The following is a 21,381-nucleotide window of genomic DNA, read 5'->3' as shown; positions in this document are numbered from 1 at the left end:
GTTTGTGCTTTAGTTTTATTCTAAGCAATGCAGAATCCTAACGGCAAGCTCTTAAGGATAGGTCAGGTAGAAGCAACAGCTGTCGTGTTGTTGTTTTCTTATTCTCATTTTACAGATGTGGAGGCTCAGGCTAAAAGAGTTTGAATACTTGTCCAAGGTCTTACAGGTGGAGTAGAAGGAGGGGTCTGGAGTTGAATCCTGAACCACCAAATTGTAAAGCTCTTGCCCTTAAACACTAGGAAAAAGAAGGAGGTTTTATTATCAGATTGAGCACTGAGGGAGACACCCTTCGGTGAGGCAGCAATGGCATGAATATGGGAAAAGGTAAGAGTCTGGAGGTGGCACAAGGTGCATAGCTAAACCTTTGGGAGTCATGAAAGGAAAGGCAGTTGTGAAATGAGGTTATTCACGGAAAACCCTTCGGAGCAGGTAAGTGACAGGCTGGGTTAAAGTGGTCGTAAGACAGAAAAGGGAATTCCTCTGATGTCTGAGCAACTTCTTGCTGTCCAGAGTTGCCAGCCAAACCGAGCACAGCCAACCCTCTTGCCTCCCATAGCTGCCATCTGCCACACAGCTCTGGCAGAGGCCAAACTCAGCCTGCATCGATTCCAGAGTTCCTTGCTTTTGCAAAGCCATCCCAAGGTGAGCCACGGAGATGTCCTCTAAATAGCTGCACAGCCCCAAATAAATGACTTTCCTGAAGAGGAGATGACAGCTGAGGAAGCTGCTGACAGAGAGGAGGGGCATGCTCGCTCACCTGTGCTCTCTTCCTATATCCCCAAGCAGCACATGTCATCCGTCCTCTCCTCCCCATCTGGAAGAACAAGGAGAGGGGTGGCAGCCTTATTAAAACCTGGCCAGGTGCCAGCCTTGCTCAAGCTGTCTTGATTATTCAGTCTTAGGAAAGCACCTTGAGGATAAATAGTGACTGTCTCCTGTCATGTATGTAGCACTTAGCAAATGGAAGTGCTTAATAAAAGTCAGTGAACCCTACATAAACCATGACTATTAATATATATGTTTGATATAAATTGAATGTGCAAATCAATAAGAACATCAACATCTTGGGATCTTCAGGCTTTCACTGAGTAATCATTATATTGAATTGAACAATGATTTTAAGGCAGATTCATGGTAATATTCATTATGAATCTGCATTAAAATGATTTTGAATGCATAATTAGTTCGCAGAGCACTGATTCTAAATGAAAGGACAATTAATTTCAGCTTTAGCTTTGCCACATCCCATTTAAATGTTTTTAGTGATGCTCCCATAACCATGATACCAAATAATTTATAAATTAAAAACCCTAGTCTTCAGGCTATCATCAGTCTTTTCTATTAAAATTATTAAATAAATGCTCGTATTAAAATTATATGAAGAGTAGAGAGGAGAAAACTTTACTGTGAGAGTTTTTTCCTGATCCATTTATTATCTGCTTTTGTAATTTTTATTTTGAAATAATTTCAGGTTTATGGAAAAGTTGCAAGAACAGTGTAAAAAAGTTCTGTGTATTCTTTACCCAGATTCCCCAACTGTTAACATCTTATCATATGTGCTTCCTCTCTCTCTCTCTCTCTATATATATACATGTATGTGAATACATACATATGCACAAATTATTATTTTTCTGAACCGTGTAAGAGTAAGCTGCAGCCATCATGCCCCTTTATCCCTTATATAACCACTGTAATTACCAAAATCAGGATAGCAACAGAATATTATTCAATACTATTATCAAATCTTCAGACTTTATTTATATTTCATCAGTTGTCCCATTTACTTCCATAAAGCAGAAAAATTAATTCTACCCTCACTTAAAAAAAATAGTTTTAGTTGCATATTATATCTCTATCTAAAACTAATGTATGGATTACCATAAAATGAAATTCAACCAGGTATCATTGTAGGACAATATCTGTGGCTGAAAGATTAAGCAAAGTGATTATTTCCTTAAGGGAAGTCACAAAACATGTTGTGATTGAGTTCCTTCCTCCATTAATATGTGTGGATGTACTAAAAGAATAAATGAAAAAGTGACTAATATTTAATGCTTCTACTTTATTTTTAAACATTTTATATTTTTCCAGTTTTATTGAGATATAATTGACATACATCACCATATAAGTTTAAGGTGTACAGCATGATGGTTTGATTTACATGTATTGTGAAATGATTACCACAATAAGTTTAGTTAACATCCATCATCTTAAATAGATACAAAAGAAAGAAAAAGAAAAAAAGTGTTTTTTCCTTGTGATGAGAACTATTAGGATTTACTCTCTCAACAACTGTCATATATACCATACAGCAGTGCTAACTACAGCCATCATGTTGTACATTATATTCCTAGTACTTATTTATCTTGTGACTGGAAGTTTGTACTTTTTGATCACTTTCCTCTGATTCCCCCTCTCTATACATCCTGCCTCTGATAATCACAAATCACTCTTTTTCTATGACCTTGGGTATTTTTTTAGATTCCACATATAAATAATATCATACAGTATTTGTCTTTATCTGACTTGTTTACTAAGCATAATGTCCCCAAGGTCCATCCATGTTGTGACAAATGGCAGGATTTCCTTCTTTTTTGTGACTGATTCCATTGTGTGTGTGTATATGTATATATCTATCACAGTTTTTCCTTATCCCTTCATGTGTTGATAGACACTTAGGTTATTTCCATGTCTTGGCTATTATAAATAATGCTGCTATGAACATGGGGATGCAGATATCTCTTTGATATAGTGTTTTCATCTCTTTTGGATATATTCCCAGAAGTGGAATTGTTGGATCATATGATAGTTCTATTTTTAATTTTTTTAAGAAGCTCCATACTGTTTTCCATAGTGGCTGTACCAATTTACAATCCCACCAACAGTGCACAAGGGTTCCCTTTTCTCTACATCCTCACCAATACTTGTTGTCCCTTGTCTTCTTGATGATAGCCATTCTGACAGATGTGAGGCAATATTTCACTGTGGTTTTGCTTTGCATTTCCCTGTTGATTAGTGATGTTGAGTATCTTTTCATGTTCCTATTGGCCATTTGGATATCTTCTTTGGAAAAATGTCTATCTACTTCTAAAGACAAAATTATTTTCAAAATTCTAGTACGAATCCCCAGTCGGTTGAAGATAAGCGAGGAAGAACTACATGGACTGAGACCCAATGGAAAGGGCATCACACAAGAGGTAGGTTGGCTTTGATCCCCACTACTAAATGAGCTTCCTACCGGTGGTGTTTAAACGTGCAACCTACTGTCAAGAAGAATCATGGAGAATGAGACAGCCCCCATGTCAGAGGACTTCACACCAGAATGGTGAAGTTCCTTTTAGCACAGGCAACATGGCTTGATTTCTGTTATATCGGAGTATGATATATAATGTTTATTTTTGCTTTTTAATGAATACCTTGTAGTGTGAAGAGGGAAATCTAATCACTAATTTTGGAAATAATTTGGAATATTTATTCAGCAGCCTTATCCTTTGAGCCAGGAATTTCACTCCTGGCATTTCTCCCCCCAAAAATAGTCTTAAGTACAACAAAACCTTAGACCCAAAGAAGTTCATTACATCATGACTAATAATAGCAAAAAACAAAAAAAGAAAAGGAGAGAAAAAAACCCTAAAAGTCTAAAAGTACAGGAAAGGCAAGGCGAATGACTATATTTTCACAAGATGAAATGGTACACAGCTATAAATAAAATTTAGTAATTAAAAAGGCAATAGCAATGGAAAGTACTTAGGTTGAGAGATTTAGTAAAAATCAGTTTCAAAATATATACTATGATCTTAAGCACATGATAAAAAAAAAAAGACAAGAAGAAAATAAGTCAACTCGTTAACAGGGTTGTACCTGAGTCATAGGAACCCTCTGCTGGCTGTGAGCAGGCCTTGCCCGCTCCGCTCAAGCTCCAGCTGGAGTCTATGGATTTGATTAGCATTGATTAGGACAAGGAGGCCTCGCTGACCAGCCCATTTCTGATCTTGTCTCAAACTGGCCCACCCTCCAGTTCCTGATTTTATGAAAGACGATGAGAAGAAGCAGATCAGAAACAAGTAAGTAGGGTCCAGAAAGCTTGCTGCAAACACAGCAAAGAGTATTTGTGCCAGTAGGGACCTGGTGGGTTGAAATTGTTGAGCTTGTTCAAAGATACAGAAACGTGCTAGACAGGGTTGGTATATAAATGATTTTTTCCTGTTTTTCCATATGTTCCAATTTTCAGAGATGAACAATTATTAGTTTTATAATAATAATTTGTAAAAGAATTAAGAAATGAACCCTTTGCTAAATGTCTTACATGGCACGTAAAATGATGCAAATTGTAAGAACAGAAGGGAAAAATTATTTATTAAGTTACTATGCTTTTGGAGCTGAGATAAATGCTTTCACAAGTGAAATAATAATACCATCTCATTTAATACCATATTCTACTTCTGTATTTTGATTATAATGACACCAGATCATGCATAGTTGCTGAAGCCTATGAGAAATAAACAGGTTTATTTCTCTCATACACAAAGTCCAGTGGGAAAGAACTGGTTCTCCGTTGTAGCTGTCCTCTTTGTCATGAAGTTCAGACAGCTTCAAATTTGTGGGAAGATCATCTTAACAGTGGTACCCATGATTGCCTTGCAGAAAGGGAAGAGATAGGATGGAGGAAGCATACTCACTTTTCTCTGATTCAGCCTGAAAGTGGCAAAGTTGGCCAGAACTAGTCATAGTCACATGGTCCTAACCTAAATCAAAGGGAGACCGGGAGACAAGGACACACATGGACATTCCGTGAGCAACTGAAAAGTCCCTCTGCCACAGTCTCCTATAAGTCTGTTTCAAGTCGCCCCTCCACGTGGCTGCCAGACTAATTCTCTCTAAAATGCAAACTGACCAGGTAGGTCTTTTCTTAGATTATGATGATTTTGTTGATTGTGAAAATTGTTTTCAAATGGTTGTGTATCATCTAGAGTAGACTTTTTCAAACCACTATCACTTGGTAGAAGTGAATTTTTCAAACAGTTGATCTGAATACATACACGCACATATCCATGAATGAAAAATATTTTAAACTGTGATAAAAATGCGCAACCAAATATCTTATACAGCTCTTCCTTTACTTACGATGGGAGCTAGCCAGAGGGCAGGCTTATGGAGCCCAGTAATAACTACCCTTCTCTAACAAGATAGCCAACCCAAAGTTACCATATTCCTGGGAGAACTGCAGCAATTACTGTCACCAGCAATGACTGGCAAGGTGCAGGGGTGTTGATTCCTACCTCAGCCCCATTAACTCACTATCTGAACATATGAATGGGTCCCTAGGCAGAGTCCTGGGGAAGACAAAAAGAATTTCCAGGAGAGGATTTGAACCTGTAACCAAGTGGAACATTTCAAAGACCCAACTAGACACTGTCCTTGCCTTTCTGGGGACCTAGAAGCTGAAAGAAATGAAGAGCTCAGTCAATGTCTAGTGATAAAATCAGGGAGGAGTAAGGGATGACCAGAAAACAATAGTGAGCCCTAAGATCATGGTGAGGACAGAACAGAAAGCATCAAAGGGTCTAATAGTACTTTAAATTTGTGCCACCCCTGCAGGGCAGTGAGATCATGGGACTGGAGTGTATCTCATGTGTGCTCAGAGGTTTTTGCATCTGCAAGTAAAAAATATTTATGTATAGAGCCTCTGTGGGACTCTATTAGGAAAGGGTGTGGCCAGAGAAGAGAAAATAGGCAAGACCTTGGACCCCAAGGACCTGAACTTTAGATAGCCTTGCTCTCCCAGGCAGGACATACAAGGGTTTCCTTGGGCAAGCGGCAATGTATACTTATCCAAGGGAACCTGTGGTTGGGGGCTCCCCAAGGAGCATCTCATTTTATTACAGAGTTTCCCAGAAGTGACATTTCCAAAGACGTTATTATTTTTATATAACCCGTTACTACAGGCAGAAGAGCTTCAAAAGGCATAATGTAAGAACTATTTAAAAGGCAATAGACATAAATTACTTCTGTCATTATAAAAAAAACTACCTAATTTATATGATTGGTAGGCAAATATCTTTAGCACGCTTAGTTCAGCGGCATCTGTGGAAGGAAGACAATAAAGCTCTAAGTGGATAGTGTATTATCCCCGGGAGTCAGGCAGGCACTTGAAGATGCACATTAAAAAACTTCAAGTCCTATTTGGACAGAAATATGGGTCTTTTAGGATTATGGTGTATTATCATAAACTCAATTAGGTGATGTCTCCAATAGGATCATGGGCTATACGCTACCATGATTAGACTTCTACCTCTGGATCTACAAGCCACAAAAATAAAACCAGGAACACTAGATTTAGACAAAACTGTCATTTTAGCCTCCAGTGGGGAGATCCCTAAGCCCATTCCAATTGATAAAACACTTGAAAGATTTGCCTACTATTACCATCATTTAGTCACAAAGCCCGTAAACCTTAACACCAGACATAAACCATAACTCAGTGTTTCTCCAAAGGCTTGAAGGACTCTGCAAATTGTCTTAAAACCACAACTTACTCCTAGAGAGTGACCTAAGCACGAAGGTGAATGTGGTTACTCTTCTACATGTAATGAACCATAGATCATTTTTTTCAATATCCCAGTTACTTACATTAGAACGTTTTGGTTAGGATAAAGGTCAGTGTTTTGTGTTCTCAGCAAGAGAACTTCAGCTGATTCCAGAGAAGCAGAGAAATGTACTTTGTTATTGGGGTGATTTATTTTGGGCACCTTAATTTTTAGCCTTCATTCCAAAATGGACTCATCTCGTCATTTAATAGCATCCCGCCGTTCAAGCTGCTCAGTCGATTCTGAGAAGGATTAATCCGTTTCAGCACCAGCACAAGATGGACACTCTGGTGGAGCAGATGTGCGCTCCTCTCTGTAATTACTTTCAGTTCTTGCTTTGCCCTTTACTGTCTGTTTGAAATTTAACCTTAATGGAATCAGAATGGCATTACCCAGAGATCAGATTCAGATTGTGTGAAACTCACAAAAATACAGGTTATGACATAGTAAGTCTACTAATCGCTTCTTGTGGCTGGAATTGGCTAACAGTTATCTTTGAGTAGAAGAGATTAAGAATGCCACATATTTGTCCTGAGGTAGCAGAAATTAATCATTCCTCTCCTCATTTTACCCCCTGACATCAACCACCGTGTTAGCCTATGCGACCACCCCAGAGTAACAGTCCAGAACTCTGACGTAGCGTAGCATAGAGAGTGGCCCATCCTACAGAAACATAAATGCTGTAACTGTGAGAGGCCAACCAGACATCCAGAAGTAGAGGCTGAGCTGGCAACTGAAAAGGCAGAGCTGGAGAGTGGAGAGCAGGAGAAAGGTTAAGGTTAAGGATTGAGTGCCCAGATATGGCAAAAAATGGACCAAGAAGTGCCCCAAAGCTTCTACACTCTGCTGCCAGAGCCTAGCCTTGGGTGAGAACTGAACGCTCATTTTCCTTTTAATAATAATAGCTAGATTTGCTTACTCAAGTACTTTATAAATGTTGAGGATAAAGACATTTTATTATTTAAGTAGTCGGCTCCTGAATTCCTCTTAGAAGAAGTGCCTTCCTTTGGAGGAATACTTTGATGCATGATTAGGGGGAAAAGCCCCCGCTAGGGCTCTATTTTTGAGCATCTCCCAGACTTCAGAAAAGAGAGAAAGCTTCCTTGTATAATCCACCATGGAGAGTTGACTCCTGAAAGTGAATAGTAGGGAGAAAGGCTGAGAGGGAGTGAAGAGCAGCCACATAGAGAGAGAGTTAACACTTGAAGAATAGGAAACACGACAGAGAAACATCCAAGGAGATAACCATGGACTACTCCCGCCAGCGCTGTTGAAATTGCTGATATTATCCTCCCTCCAACTTCACTCTTCTCCTGACCAATTTTCCATAAAAGTCAATGAATGAGTTTTTGATGATGGCTTTTTAATTGCATTTTAAAATTGTAAAAAGTATTGGTTGGTTTTTTTTTGAAGAAGTCACAGAAAGAAGAGAGGTCCTCACTGGAGCTAGGCTAGTACAGCGCAGGGCAGAGGTGGCTAAGGAGCACACAGAAGAGGGGAGCCAAATAACCCCAGAATGTAAGTTCCCAGGGCATCAAACAGGTTTGGAGAAAGCCTTCAGATTTTTCCAGATTATAAAACTGACAAAGGTTTAAGCCAATATGCCCTAGATCTTGAGGGCCAAGTAGGTCTCAGATGGGCATCTAGGTAACAAAGCCATCTTACTAAATCCTCATAATTCCTCTATGAGGAAGATACTGCTGTCAGCTGCATTCTGAAGATGAGAAAATTTAGACCCAGACTCATTCCCCATGTCACATACCTAGTAAATTGCAGAGCAGGATTACAATACCAACTGTAACTACTCTGGGCACAGATTCAACCAGTATAATGTAAACTTTTTGCCTCATATTTTGAGACTGAATCTTCACATAGCCAGATCCTGTCCACCCTTTAAGGTTAGTTTCCCTTCCCCAAACTACAACAATGTCTCCCACTCTGAAATTCCACTTGACCAATGAAATTCTCATTGACTCTTGAAAGTCCTTTCCTTTCAGTACCTAAACATGATCAGATCTCACTCATCTTTATAACAAAGCAGTTTCTTCAAATATGTTTTCCTAGTTCCTTTTTCTCATAATCAAATGTCCTGAAATACCATCTGTACTTTCTCTCTGCTCTCTCTCTTCCATCCACTTTTCTGCTGGCCCCATCTGCCTGTTGTCTCCGTCTAGGTAGGTGATGGCCTCCTAATCTCAACACTCAACAGAGGCCTTCAGCCTTCATCTCCTTTTCTTCCTCTGCAGCACCTGACACTCTTCCCAATGGCCCGCCTCCATCTCTGTGGCACCTCTTACACTTGGTTTCATATGTGTATCTCTGACCCTCCATCTATCTCCTTCCTGTACTCCTCTTTCTCCAGCCATTCATAAAATGCTCACATGCCCATCGGTTTCTGCTACTCCCAATCTCTACCTGGGGTACTTATCCCTGAGTTGATAGATAAGCCTCCTAGGGTGGTAAGGGTGCCTCCTGAAATTGATACAAGTTATTTTGCATAGGTATGTTTTTTCTAGGCAAAGGAGTCTCTCGTTCAATATTATTTATTTCCATAAGTAATTATGGAGGATCTGCATTGTGCTAGGCACTTGAAATAATGCAGTTAAAAAAAAAACCACAAAGATCTTTGTGAACTTATGTTAGGCAATAAGCTATGAATATAATAAATTATATAATATGTTTAAAGATGATAATAGCCACAGAAAAAGCAGAACAAGGTTAAGGAGACTATAGGGGCCCGGGCAGTGAGTGTGGGGGGCAGCTGGTAAAGATAAATAGGGTAGATAGGGTAGATTTCATTGAGAAAGTACTGGTTCATCGAAGACTTGAAAGATGTGACCAGTTAGCCACGTGGATAACAAGTCAGGCAGAAGGAACAGCAAGTGCAAAGGTCTTAAGGCATGAGCATGTTTAAATGTTCAAGGAACAGCAAGGGAACAAGGGAAGCATAGTAAGGCGATGAGCTCATCTCAGAAAGGTGACGGTGACCCAGGTCATGCAGCAATTCTTAGATCATCATAAGCACTTTCACTGAGTGAAATCAGCAGCCACTGCAGGGTTTCAGCTTAGCAGGCATGCTATCAGGCTTATGTTTGAAAAGTCTTGTTCTGGCCAGTGTATTCAGTGTGGATGTCAAAGAGGCAGGGTAGAGGTAGGGAGATGGGTCAGGAGGCTATTGCAGTTATCTGCATAAAAGATGGGGTGCTTTCGGGGGTCGGCCCCATGACCCAGTGGTTAAGTTCATGTCTCTGCTTCAGGGCCCAGGCTGTTTCGTACAGATCCTGGGCACAGACCTGGCACTGTTCATCAGGCCATGCTGAGACAGTGTCCCACATAGCACAACTAAGAAGGACCTACAACTAGAAATATACAACTCTGTACTGTAGGGCTTTGGGGAGAAGAAAAAGAAGAAGAAACAAACACATGCAAAAAAAAAAAACCAGATTGGCAACAGATATTAGCTCAGGTGCCAGTCTTTAAAATAGAAAAAGATAATGGTGATTTAGGCAAGGATGGGAATGGTGACATACGAGAAGCGGCCAGTTCCTGTCCATGTTTGGAAGCTTTATCCAACAGTATTTCCTGAAAAACTGGATATAAGCTAGGTGAGACAAACAGGACTTAAGGACAACTCAAGATTTCTGGCCCTGGCATCTGGAAGAATGGAGTTGCCATCAACCGAGATGAGGAAGGCTGTGAGTAGATAATGTCAGGGGAGGGGGCGGGTATACTGGGAGGTCAATTGTAGACTGTTAAAGCTAGAAATGTCTATTACACATCTAAGTGGAAATATTAAGCAAGCAGTTGAATACACAAGCCTGGAATTCAGGAGAGCAGTCTGGATAGGAGCTATAAATTTAGGAGTCATTTGCATGTAACTAGTATTTAAAACTATGTAACAGGATGATATGACTAAGGAAATGAGTTTTGATGGGGAATAGGACAGAAACCAAAATGGAGACTTAGGGCTCTTAAACATTAAGAGGTAAGACATCAGAAAAGGCAGTTTAGAAAGAGCAACCAGCAATGTAGGAGAAAAACAAAGAAATCTGGGGTGCTGGGAGCCAAATGAACTATCAAGGAGGAGAGAGTTATTGACTACGTCAAGTGCTCCGGAAAGAGACAATGAGAGCTGAAATGGGTTTGACCTGATGGAAGTTCCTGGTCACTTTGACAAGAGCAGTTTTGATGGAATGAAAAAGATGAAAGTCTGATTGGAGAAAGATTAAGAATGAACAGGGGGAAAAATCGGAATTGAAATTTTGCAGCAAGAAGGAGCAAAAATGATGGTGAACTATTTCAGCTTGTGTGTTGGGAATGATTGAGCAGAGAGTAAAAAATTGATGAGATAGGAGAGAAGGGGGATGGCTGCAGTGACGTCCTTGGGTAGACAGGAGGAGACGAGATCTAGCTCACTTTTGGAACGTCTGGCTTTCAACAGGAACGTGGAGATTTTATGTATAATAACGGACAAGAAAGCAGACTACGTGTGGTGGATTTTGATGGGGGGATAGATGCGGTAGAGGGATTCTGTAGAAGTGTTCATGTAAATTCTCCAATTTTCTCAGTGAAACAGAAAGCAAACTCATCTCCTGAGAGTGAGGAGAGGATGGAGGCGGGTAGGAGTTGAAGGTTTGAATAGATGAAAGATTTAAAATAGCCATCTATGTAATAAGAGATAAGGAAATCTTACCTGATTGCATGGAACCACTTGAAGGACTCACTTGAAATCCAAGGTCAAGAATGTAAAATTGAGACCAGTCAGCATGGTTGTGTGTTTTTTTCCAACCACAGTCAGTTGCACAGGCACAGGCACTGATAGTAGGTGAAGGATTGGACTGAACTAGAGCTGTCAAAGACACTCTCCTTTCTCACAGTTCTTTACCTTTGTAGATACTGTTCTGTCTTCCAGGAATGCTCATCCCCATCCTACTATCTTATTCATCGAGCTATCGCTCACCTTTTGTAATCAACTCAATCTTGCCCTCTTCCAAAAAGCCTTCTCAGGGGTTCATAGTGAGTTTAGGATTTCCACCTATGCATCCCCAAAGAATCCTGTTCCTATCTACATCAACACATTTTCCATATTGTACATTAGTCAATTTTAATTTTTCTGTCTCCTCTCTGAATTGTGAGCTCATTGAGGGAAGAATGTTGTTTTTAAAAACTTTTTCTAGATGTTTTATTTCTTTTTTTAATTGAGGTCATACTGGCTTATAACTGTGTAAATTTCAGGTGTACATTATCATATTTCAGTTTCTGTATAGACTGCATCGTGCTCACCACCAACAGTCTAGTTTTTATCCAACACCATATATATGTTCCCCTTTACCCCTTTCGTCCTGCCGGCAGCCCCTTCCCCTCTGGTAACCAGTAACCTGTTCTCCTTATGCATGTGTTTATCTTCCACATATAAGTCAAATTATGCGGTGTTTTTCTTTCTCTGTCTGGCTTATTTCGCTTAGTGTAATACCCTCAAGGTCCATCCATGTTGTTGCAAATGGCATGATTTTGTCTTTTTTTATGGCTAGAGTAGTATTCCATTGTATATATATGTCACATCTTCTTTATCCATTCATCCGTTGACGGGCACTTGGCTTGCTTCCACGTCTTGGCTATTGTGAATAATAGCGAAATGAACATAGGGGTACCTAAGTCTCTTTGAATTGTTGATTTCATAGAACATTGTTTTTTAGTTGAACTTCACATAATTCTTAACACATTACAAATTACATAATTGGTACATAATAGCTACAATATGGGTACACAATAGGTAAACAATATGGGCTTTCTGAATGAATGATTGGCACTTAATTGAATCCTATTGTTATGGTGGTTTAACTATATGTTCACACCCTGGGATCCCAATTACATGAAAATTCTTGAGGACAGCAATTCTTTCATAGTTCCCAAAGTACATAGAAAAATGTTGGGCACACAGAGCAGGTACTTGCTGCACACTGAACCGTGTGAGTCCCATGGTGATCGGGCAGGGTCAGGACCCACAAGATCTCCACTCAGGCCGGCTAAACTCAGGTGTACTGGAACAGAGCATAACCCACTGCAGTGGACTAACACAGCACAGATAAGGTACGGTGGATTAATTTCATTCAGTTGCAGCAAATATTTGGCTCTAGACTCAGTAACTACCTTTCTGGCAACTGGACAAGATTGTTTTCCTACATTAAATTTACATGAAACAAAGAAGCAAGTTTATTTGATGACTGAGAGAAATGCCAAAGCTCCTCAAACGATATCCTCTACCTTTTTTGCAAACAAATTACATGAGGTTATCATCACTATGTGATCAATTGGGCAAAAGACGCCTGAGAAGGAAAACCACCAAACAAAAGAAAATAATCATCACTGATGTTAAAAAAAAAAATTCTCGGACTTTGTGCCATGGCCTAATTGCAGCAAACCACCTTCACTTAACTGAAGGTTTTCGCTGCAGAGGCTGCCAACATCAGCTGAACGGACCCCCAGTACCAGCTCCCCTGTATCTGCCTTTCTCCTGATCAGGAAGTGCAGCAGGATTCCAGCAGAACCACCAGTGCAAGTTGGAACAATCTGAGATATTCTCTCTCGATCAACAAATAGAATATATTATCCAAAACAAGTTGAATGGCAAGTTTTTACGGTTTATTACTGGAGTTTTGTTTTACTTCATTCACCATTAGTGAATTCTAAGTTAGAATGTGCTTGATATGGAACTATGCCAAGCAGACACCAGGATGCATAGCAGAAGATGCTACAAAGAAGAGCAGCAGGGGAAAGTGTGTGGTTTAGACGCAGGCAGATCTGAGCTTGCATCTCAACTTGGCCTCCAACTCACCACCCAAAGGATTGTATGTCAGTTACTCAGCCTCTTTGAGCCTGAGTTTTTTCATCAATAAAATAGAGACGATGTCCCCCGTAAAGGGCTGTTGTGAAGAGTTATTGAGATCACACATATAAACGTACCTAATACAGGCTTGACAGAGTTGACAATTAATAAAGGATACCTGTTCTCCCAAGGAGTTTACAATCCACCTGAGAGAGACATTTACATAACTTACCATAATAAAATGCTTAAATATTATTAAGCACACCTGATGGGAGGAGACACAAGGGAATAATTAATCCTGCTGGATGGGGGTGGTAGGGAACAACTCATAACCAGGCCTCTGCATTTTGCTCTCCGACAGTAACACTAACCAATCCACCTCCGTAACCATCAGCCAACAAACATGCTCTGGTCGCTCTGTTGTAAAAGTGAGGAAATAAACCTTCCCTTGACCTCACAGCCCTCAAGCTAATTACTCATTGCTCTCCCCTTCACAGCAAAACTTCTGGGAATATTTGCTACCTGTCCCTCCTTTTTCTTTTAAACCCACTCCCATCTGGCTTACGTCCTTTCCACTGAAATAACATGGCACTGCCACATTGGCCACTCTTCTCAGGCTCCATATCTGTCTCCTCCTCCTCTGCCAGGGCCCCGTGCAGACTTTCTTCTTTCTTCCCTACATTTTCTCCTTTAGGTGATCTCATCTAGTCCCTCAACTTCGAGTACAGTTTATTCCCTGATCCCTCTCAGCTTTACATGTTCAGCCACAATCTCCCTCTTAAGCACCAAACTTGAACATTCAACTGCTGATTTGACATAATCACATTGATTGGCTTCCCAAACTTAACAGGTCTAACCCAACGATTGACTCCACCAAACCTCCCCCACAAAACAAAAGAAAACAAAACAAAACTACCTGCTCCTTCCTTTTTCTTCTGTCTCGTAAATGTCGACCCTAGGGGTCACCTCGGATTCCCTTGTGCCTTCACCCTGTTCCTGATCCATCATCACATCCTTTTGCCTCTACCCCCTTCCTTGTTCATTTCCCTCCAGCTCCACTGCCACCACCATTGTCCAAGCCATCACCATCCCTCACCCAGACCCCTGCAATAGGCTCCTAATTCATCTCTCGGCTTCCAACTTTACCTCACTACTGTCTCCAAAATCCCCAAAATGTCTCCACAAAGTACTTAACATGATTTTCATAAAATATCTTCCCTTTTCAAAACACAACAATGCCTTCTCATTTCAACTGGGAAAAAATCCCTCAGTGCCTTATCACGACCTAGGAAACTTTATGCTGTCTGGTTCCATTGCCCTCTCTGCCCCACCTTCTGTCCTTCTCCAGGTCACTCACTGTGCCCCAGGCACAAAGGGCTTCTTTCCATTTCTCAGATGCACCAGCTTATTCCATTTGGGAAGAAAATTGAATTTGTTCTCTGCTTTACACAACACTCTCCCCTCAGTCTCTGCATTGCTGGGTCTTTCTCATGTTTCAGACGTCAGCTCAAATGCCCCCTCCTCAGAAGGGCGACTCCCCAGCCATCCATTATAGAGAAGCCCTGCACGGCCCCATCACCCTCTGTCATGTTACACATTTTCTCTTCTTCACAATACTAATTCCTTTTTGAATCTATGTTATTCATATGCTTATTTATTGTTTATCTCTCTCCCTCTAAAATACAAGATTCAGGAGAGAATGGATCTTTTGGGGAGGGGGTGGGGTGTGAGGAAGATTGGCCCTGAGCTAACATCTGTTGCCAATCTTCCTCTTTTTGCTTGAGGAAGATTGTCGCTCAGCTAACATATGTGCCAATCTTCCCCTATTTTATGTGGGACGCTGCGACAGCATGGCTTGATGAGAGGTGCTAGGTCCACGCCTGGGACGCAAACCAGAGAACCCTGGGCAGCCAAAGTGGAATGGGCAAACTTAACCGCTATGCCACCAGGCTGGCCCCATAATGGATCTTAAGCTGCTTTGTTTATTGCTCTATCTCAAGCTCCTGCATTAGTGTGTGGCACCTGACAACCATTCACACAATATTTGTTGAATAAATGAGCATAGTTCTGGAAGTGTTTGGTAAGAGGAGTTGCTGGATTTATTAAAATTAAACTCTAAGGGGTGGGGAAGGGATGACTAGGTAGAACACAAAAGACTTTTAGGGCAGTGAGACTACTCTGTATGATACTATAATGGTAGGTAGATGTCATTATCATTTGTCCAAACCCATAGAATGCACAATGCCAGAAGTGAACCCGAATGTAAGCTATGAACTTTGGGTGATAATGATGTGTCAGTGTAGGTTCATCAGCTGTAACAAATGTACTACTCCGGTGGTGTATTTTGACAATGGGGATGCTACGCATGTGTAGGAGGAGTGGGGGGCATATGGGAAATCTTTGTACCTTCCTCTCAATTTTGCTGTAAACTTAAAACTGCTCTAAAAAATAAAGTCTACTAAAAACATTTTAAAACTTTAAAACAATTTAACTATAATAATCTATATGGTTTCACTTACTGATGCCCCTCATTCTACTAGCAACTGTAATTGAGAAGCTGCTGAATGGTGAAAGCAGTGGTGATTGGAGTGATTTTAGTCACAGATGATCTTTGTGCTCTTGGAAGAGGAGTCATCAGTTACTGGTATAAGGGCACAATTCAGGCTATTAGGGCATCTTGCCCAGCTCAAAGGGATCATGCACAAAATGGAATCTTCAAGGAACTTATTTACCTTGAGGAAGAGTGCACGTTGTTCCGAAACTCTTTTCTCCTGGATCAATGAGAAGTTCAAGAACAATGAGAATATTTTGTCTCTCTCCAAATGCTAAAGAAAACCATACCCATTCACAGAGGAAGCAGCTCTAGCAATTAAAAGGAGTGGGAGAAATTAAGAGACAATCGAAAGCTGTCATTTTTACAAAAACGTATTCTGAGGAAATCAGGATCACAGAGCCCTTCCTAAGTTATTCACCTCTCAGGAGGCCTCAAATGCTGTCACCAGATCTATCTGTTCAAGGAACGTTGCAGTCAGTGGAAGCCCAGAGGCCAGACCTCTGCTGCTGCAGGAGAGGCTTGGGGAAGGAGCTGGGAGAGCTCTGTTCCTCCTCTAATTGCCCGGGTACTGAGAGCTTTTCACAGTCTAGTCCTACAGTTTTGATTTGCTCTATTCGTAAAGAGATGGTGCTTCATTTGTTCTCGTGAATTCCAGAAAACTAAATCCCTCCCATAGAGTCACTTGGTGATATTTCTGCATTGACATCTGAGACCGAGAGGCACCATAAGTGTAGACTCCATGCCTCTAAATTAAGTTCCTAAGGCTTTCTCTAATTCATCAGTTCAAAGGTGCCACCACACCTGTAGGTCTTGTGTCCTTTGGGTGGTCAATAGCAGGGGTGAAAGAATGCTGTACTGTCTAATAGAGCCAGCATGGGATACTGTGTCATTATTGGCCATTTATCCATCCAACTGGACATATGATCACCCTTCATCTCTTAGCCCCCATACCAGGCAATTGATCATTTTCATACTGAAAATCAAAGCAACAGAGAGGGAGCAGATGAATTTGCCTTTCATTGTCCCATTATCCCATTATTCCAGGTCAGGCGACCCTTCTACCACCACCCTTGTATCCTGAGACACGAAGCATTGAAGAAGCCAGGCAAGGCTCCAGAGAGTTAGGTTGTAACATCTGTGTTATCATCACTTTAAAATGGACAAAGTAAAAGTAGCTTTATTAAATTTTGACAACCCTCAAACAAAGTGAATACAATTCAAAGTGACGCCTACTGTCAAAGAAATCTTGCTTCTTCAAGGAGAGTGTTTTTCCAATACTCTGAGCACATTAGAATCACCTGGGGAGTTCTTTTCACAAACACACTGAGAGGTTATGATTTAATTTGTCTCAGGTGGGATGGTTGTGATACGCTGACCCAGTTAAGAACAACCTCTCTAAGGGGGTAAGTAGGAGACTCCAGATTCCTAAAGCCCCAGCGAGGGCTCCCAGCATTGCGTCAATGACCTTTGTAGCTAACAGTACACCAACGAGGAGCAATGATGTAAATGAGGGAATACAGCTCCATTAGCACTGAAAATCGGTAAGGTGAGGAAGATCCCTTCTATAGTTAGATGATCTTCATCACAATTGTGCCATGTCTGCCATAATTTTTGGTAGGTGAAATTGAGCGAAAATGCTCTGTTGGTAGCAGCTTCTATCGGGCTTTGTTTTTTCTGATGATGCTTTTGGTAACTTCCCTCTCACTTTGTGAGTTTACCTTTTCCAAATCGGCTTTCATAAGAGTGAAACTCCCTGAGTCATTCCTCCGCCTGAAGCCCTGCTTTGATGTGTTTAAGGTAGGGGGGAAATCCTTTTAAACGAATTTCAAGGCTATGCCAAAAGCAGTTTAAAAGTTAGAAAAATATTGTTAGAAAATTACTAAAGTCAGTAATGTTTTGAAATTTCACAGCAGCACGTTGAACAGTTGAAAGTACGGCTCAATTATATTTTGTGGTTCTTTGAAGCTATTGGCTTTCCAACTTAATTCTCTGAGTCCTTCTGGAAGGGCTGTTCTGCTTTGTTTTTGCCATTTCTAGACCCAGTCCCTCAGTTCATGGCTAAGATTTTGTAAAGTTTGGTTGCCCACACACACTCAGGTCTTTGTGTTCAGTGACTCACACACAAACCCACTGGGCTGTCCACTTATGATGCAGATGCCATTGGCCACCCTGGACAGTCACTGAGTTCTCCCCGGGCAGTGTGGAAGGATGTGTATGGAGCCATCCACACTCAGCTCTCTCGTCCTTCTTAGAACTATGGAAATAAATGAAGACCATCCAAATAAGGAACGCAACAGTTATTTATTCTGAACTTGCTATTGCCAGGGAGTCAGTCATTATCAATTACATTTTGGTAGAAACTCAAAGGCAGGCAGAGGGGTGGGAAAGTTTTATGGCAAAAAAAAGGGAAGATTTCAGGTGTGTCCTGATTGGAGGCTGCTGGCATGGGGGAGCTGTGGGCGGGCCACCTAGAAGTGCTCTGTGATTGGTCAAGGATACATATTTGGCTCTCTCTGGTTGGTCCCAAGTTGGATGTGGGGGCAAAAATTAGGGAAGCTGTCAGTTATTAATCAGGTCCTGGCTGTTTGGAGCCAATTGTTAGAGAAGTTATTATTTAGCTCCCTGGATTGCACTAGAGATAGAAATCTGGCTTCCTTCAAGTCTGACTTACAGCAGGCTGTCTTCCCCACTTGTTTATTGCAGATAAGGGGTTGATTCTTGGGCAGGTTGCTGCAGGTCACAGGTCGAAGTTCTATTATTTTTTTTTTTCTTTTTCTCCTCAAAGCCCCCCAGTACATAGTTGTATATTCTTAGTTGTGGGTCCTTCTAGTTGTGGCATGTGGGACGCCACCTCAGCGTGGCTTGATGAGTGGTGCCATGTCGGCACCCAGGATTCAAACCGACGAAACACTGGGCTGCCACAGCAGAGCGCGTGAACTTAACCACTCAGCCACGGGGCCGGCCCCACGAAGTTCTATTTTTATATGCGGTCTGGCCATTATCTGTTTGAGCACTCAGTCTCTCAGAACCAATAGAACATGGGTTATGGCTGCTAGTCAGTCCTGTGCTTCCCAGCTTGTCCCACAACCAGACTGCAGTGATTAGCCACAAATACACTGATAATTTTACTCATAACTGTAACTTATTTTTATAATGCAGAATGATGCAAAGGTTGAGAAGCTCTACTTTTCTTATGATATTCTATTTCTGGTAATCCTAAGCTTTGGGTTAGAAGATAAAAAGAGCTTGAGAGCAGACACTGTCCCATGACAGGATCTTCTTTACTTGCTTTGTGCTGCGTATATGGGAGCTTGTGTGTTCACTAATAACTTGGAAATCAGAAGGAAGTGACTACGGCAAAATCAAGATCCTAAGCAGTAAATTCCTGATTTCTTTGAATGCAAATCAGAAAGTACTCGGGCAGCTCTTCATCAAGAGCTCTTCATGGTCCCCCTCTGCATTCTCTCTCTCTCCAGCAAAGCTCCACTTAATCCGATGGCGATGGGACCCAAACAACAGTCAGCAGCCTCGGTGCCATCAAGAGGAGTATCTCACCCCACGTGACTTGATTACCCCTCCAGTTCAGCTCAAAAACTTTGTAGCTGACAAGAACCCGAGCGAACATTTATTAACAAAGTAAATCTCTGGCCATTTCTTTTGTTTTTAAAATGTCTGAAGTTTGTTAAAATATTGTGCCAGTCGATAAGTTTCAGACAAATGAAAGTGTTTCTTGTGCTGAGATTTAGGCTGCAATTGTACTTGAGATCAATTTAGGTTGTAATTGTACTTGAGATCACAACCAGTTCTCAACTCCAGGCTAAACACTTTAACATACATTCTTCGGAGTAATTTGCACGATCTTGTGATATAGACATTCCCATTTCGTAGAGGAGACTGTGAGCCTCAGAAAGCCCCAAGGGAAACCAGCAAACTGAATGCAAAGCTTTTATTTCATGTATCAGGAATCCTTGCTCCCAGTGACTCATGTCGTGTTAGTCAGGGTTCTCCAGAGAAACATAACCAACAGGGAACCAGGAAAGCTGGTGGTGTAATTCAGGCTGCGTCCAAAGGCCCGAGAGCCAGGAGTGCCAATGTCTGAGGCAGAAGAAGATGGATGCCCAGCTCACACAGAGAGCAAATTCGCCCTCCCTCTGCCCTTTTGTTTTCGTCAGGCAGTCAACGGAGTGAATGATGCCTCCTCTACTCGCATGGTGAGTGATCTTTACTCAGTCCACCAAGTCAAATGTTAACCTCTTCTAGAAACACTCCCACAGACACACCCAAAAAAAGTGTTTCACACCTATCTGTATATCCCATAGCCCAGTCATGTTGACACCTAAAGTTAACCATTACACATGTCCTATGAGGGAAGATATTTAAAGATATTTATTGGTAGTTTTCTGTTTTCACTGGAATAACCAAAGGCACATGTGGTATAGAGTTATAGAGATAGCTGCAGCCCTCAGAGTTCAGGCAGGGCTTTTTATACTCAGGAGCCCTCTGCCGTGCTATCTAGCAAACTCTCCTTGGTTCCCTCCAAATGGTAACACAAATTGCGTTATAATAACACAAGCACATACAATAAATTCCTTCTACATAAGCTCACAAATTACATCCTGCCTCAGGGAGCAAAGTCATGGCATGTTAATCAATGCTGCTGCCCAAACTGTCACTTAGAATCCAACAGTGCCACGTTCTCCACCTTCACTTCAACTTTAGAGTTAACTCAAAATCACTTTTTGCTTTTGTTATCTTTAGTTATCAGTATGATGCTTATATATGTTTATGATGTTATCAGCACAAGATAAGAAATTTTTCTTTTCTTTTCTTTTTTTGAGGAAGATTAGCCCTGAGCTAACATCTGCCACCAATTCTCCTCTTTTTTGCTAAGGAAGACTGGCCCTGAGCTAACATCCATGCCCATCTTCCCCTACTTTGTATGTGGGATGCCTGCCACAGCATGGCTTGACGAGCAGTGTGTTAAGTCCGCACCCAGGATCTGAACCAGTGAACCCCCAGCCACTGAAGGGGAATGTGCAAACTTAACTGCTGCCACCACCGGGCCGGCCTCAGAAATTTTTATTTTCTTAGTGGTTGGCTAAGCATTTACGATAAGGAGAAGAAATCCACCAATGCTCAGAAAATTATTTGAAACCCCTGGTTGCAGTAGAAGCTAAGAGCTTGGATGGCCCACATGTAAGGATGTGCCCTGCCAGAGGCAAGGAGGGAGAATTGCTGGTTGCACTGGAGAGAGAAGGAGCTAGAGAAAGACAAGAAAAGAGAGAATGCCCACAGTTGTTTATAACTCCTCATAACTTTCCTAGAACACTTTAAGCCTAAACTAACAAAATTCTTGCTGTGATTAAAAGTTTTGTGGAAACTGATGATGTACTTTTGGTCCAGGTCTATAAGGG

The sequence above is a fragment of the Equus quagga genome, chromosome 8 (assembly GCF_021613505.1).
Source record: "Equus quagga isolate Etosha38 chromosome 8, UCLA_HA_Equagga_1.0, whole genome shotgun sequence".
Classification (NCBI taxonomy): domain Eukaryota; kingdom Metazoa; phylum Chordata; class Mammalia; order Perissodactyla; family Equidae; genus Equus; species Equus quagga.
Note: the sequence above shows the minus strand (reverse complement) of the source record.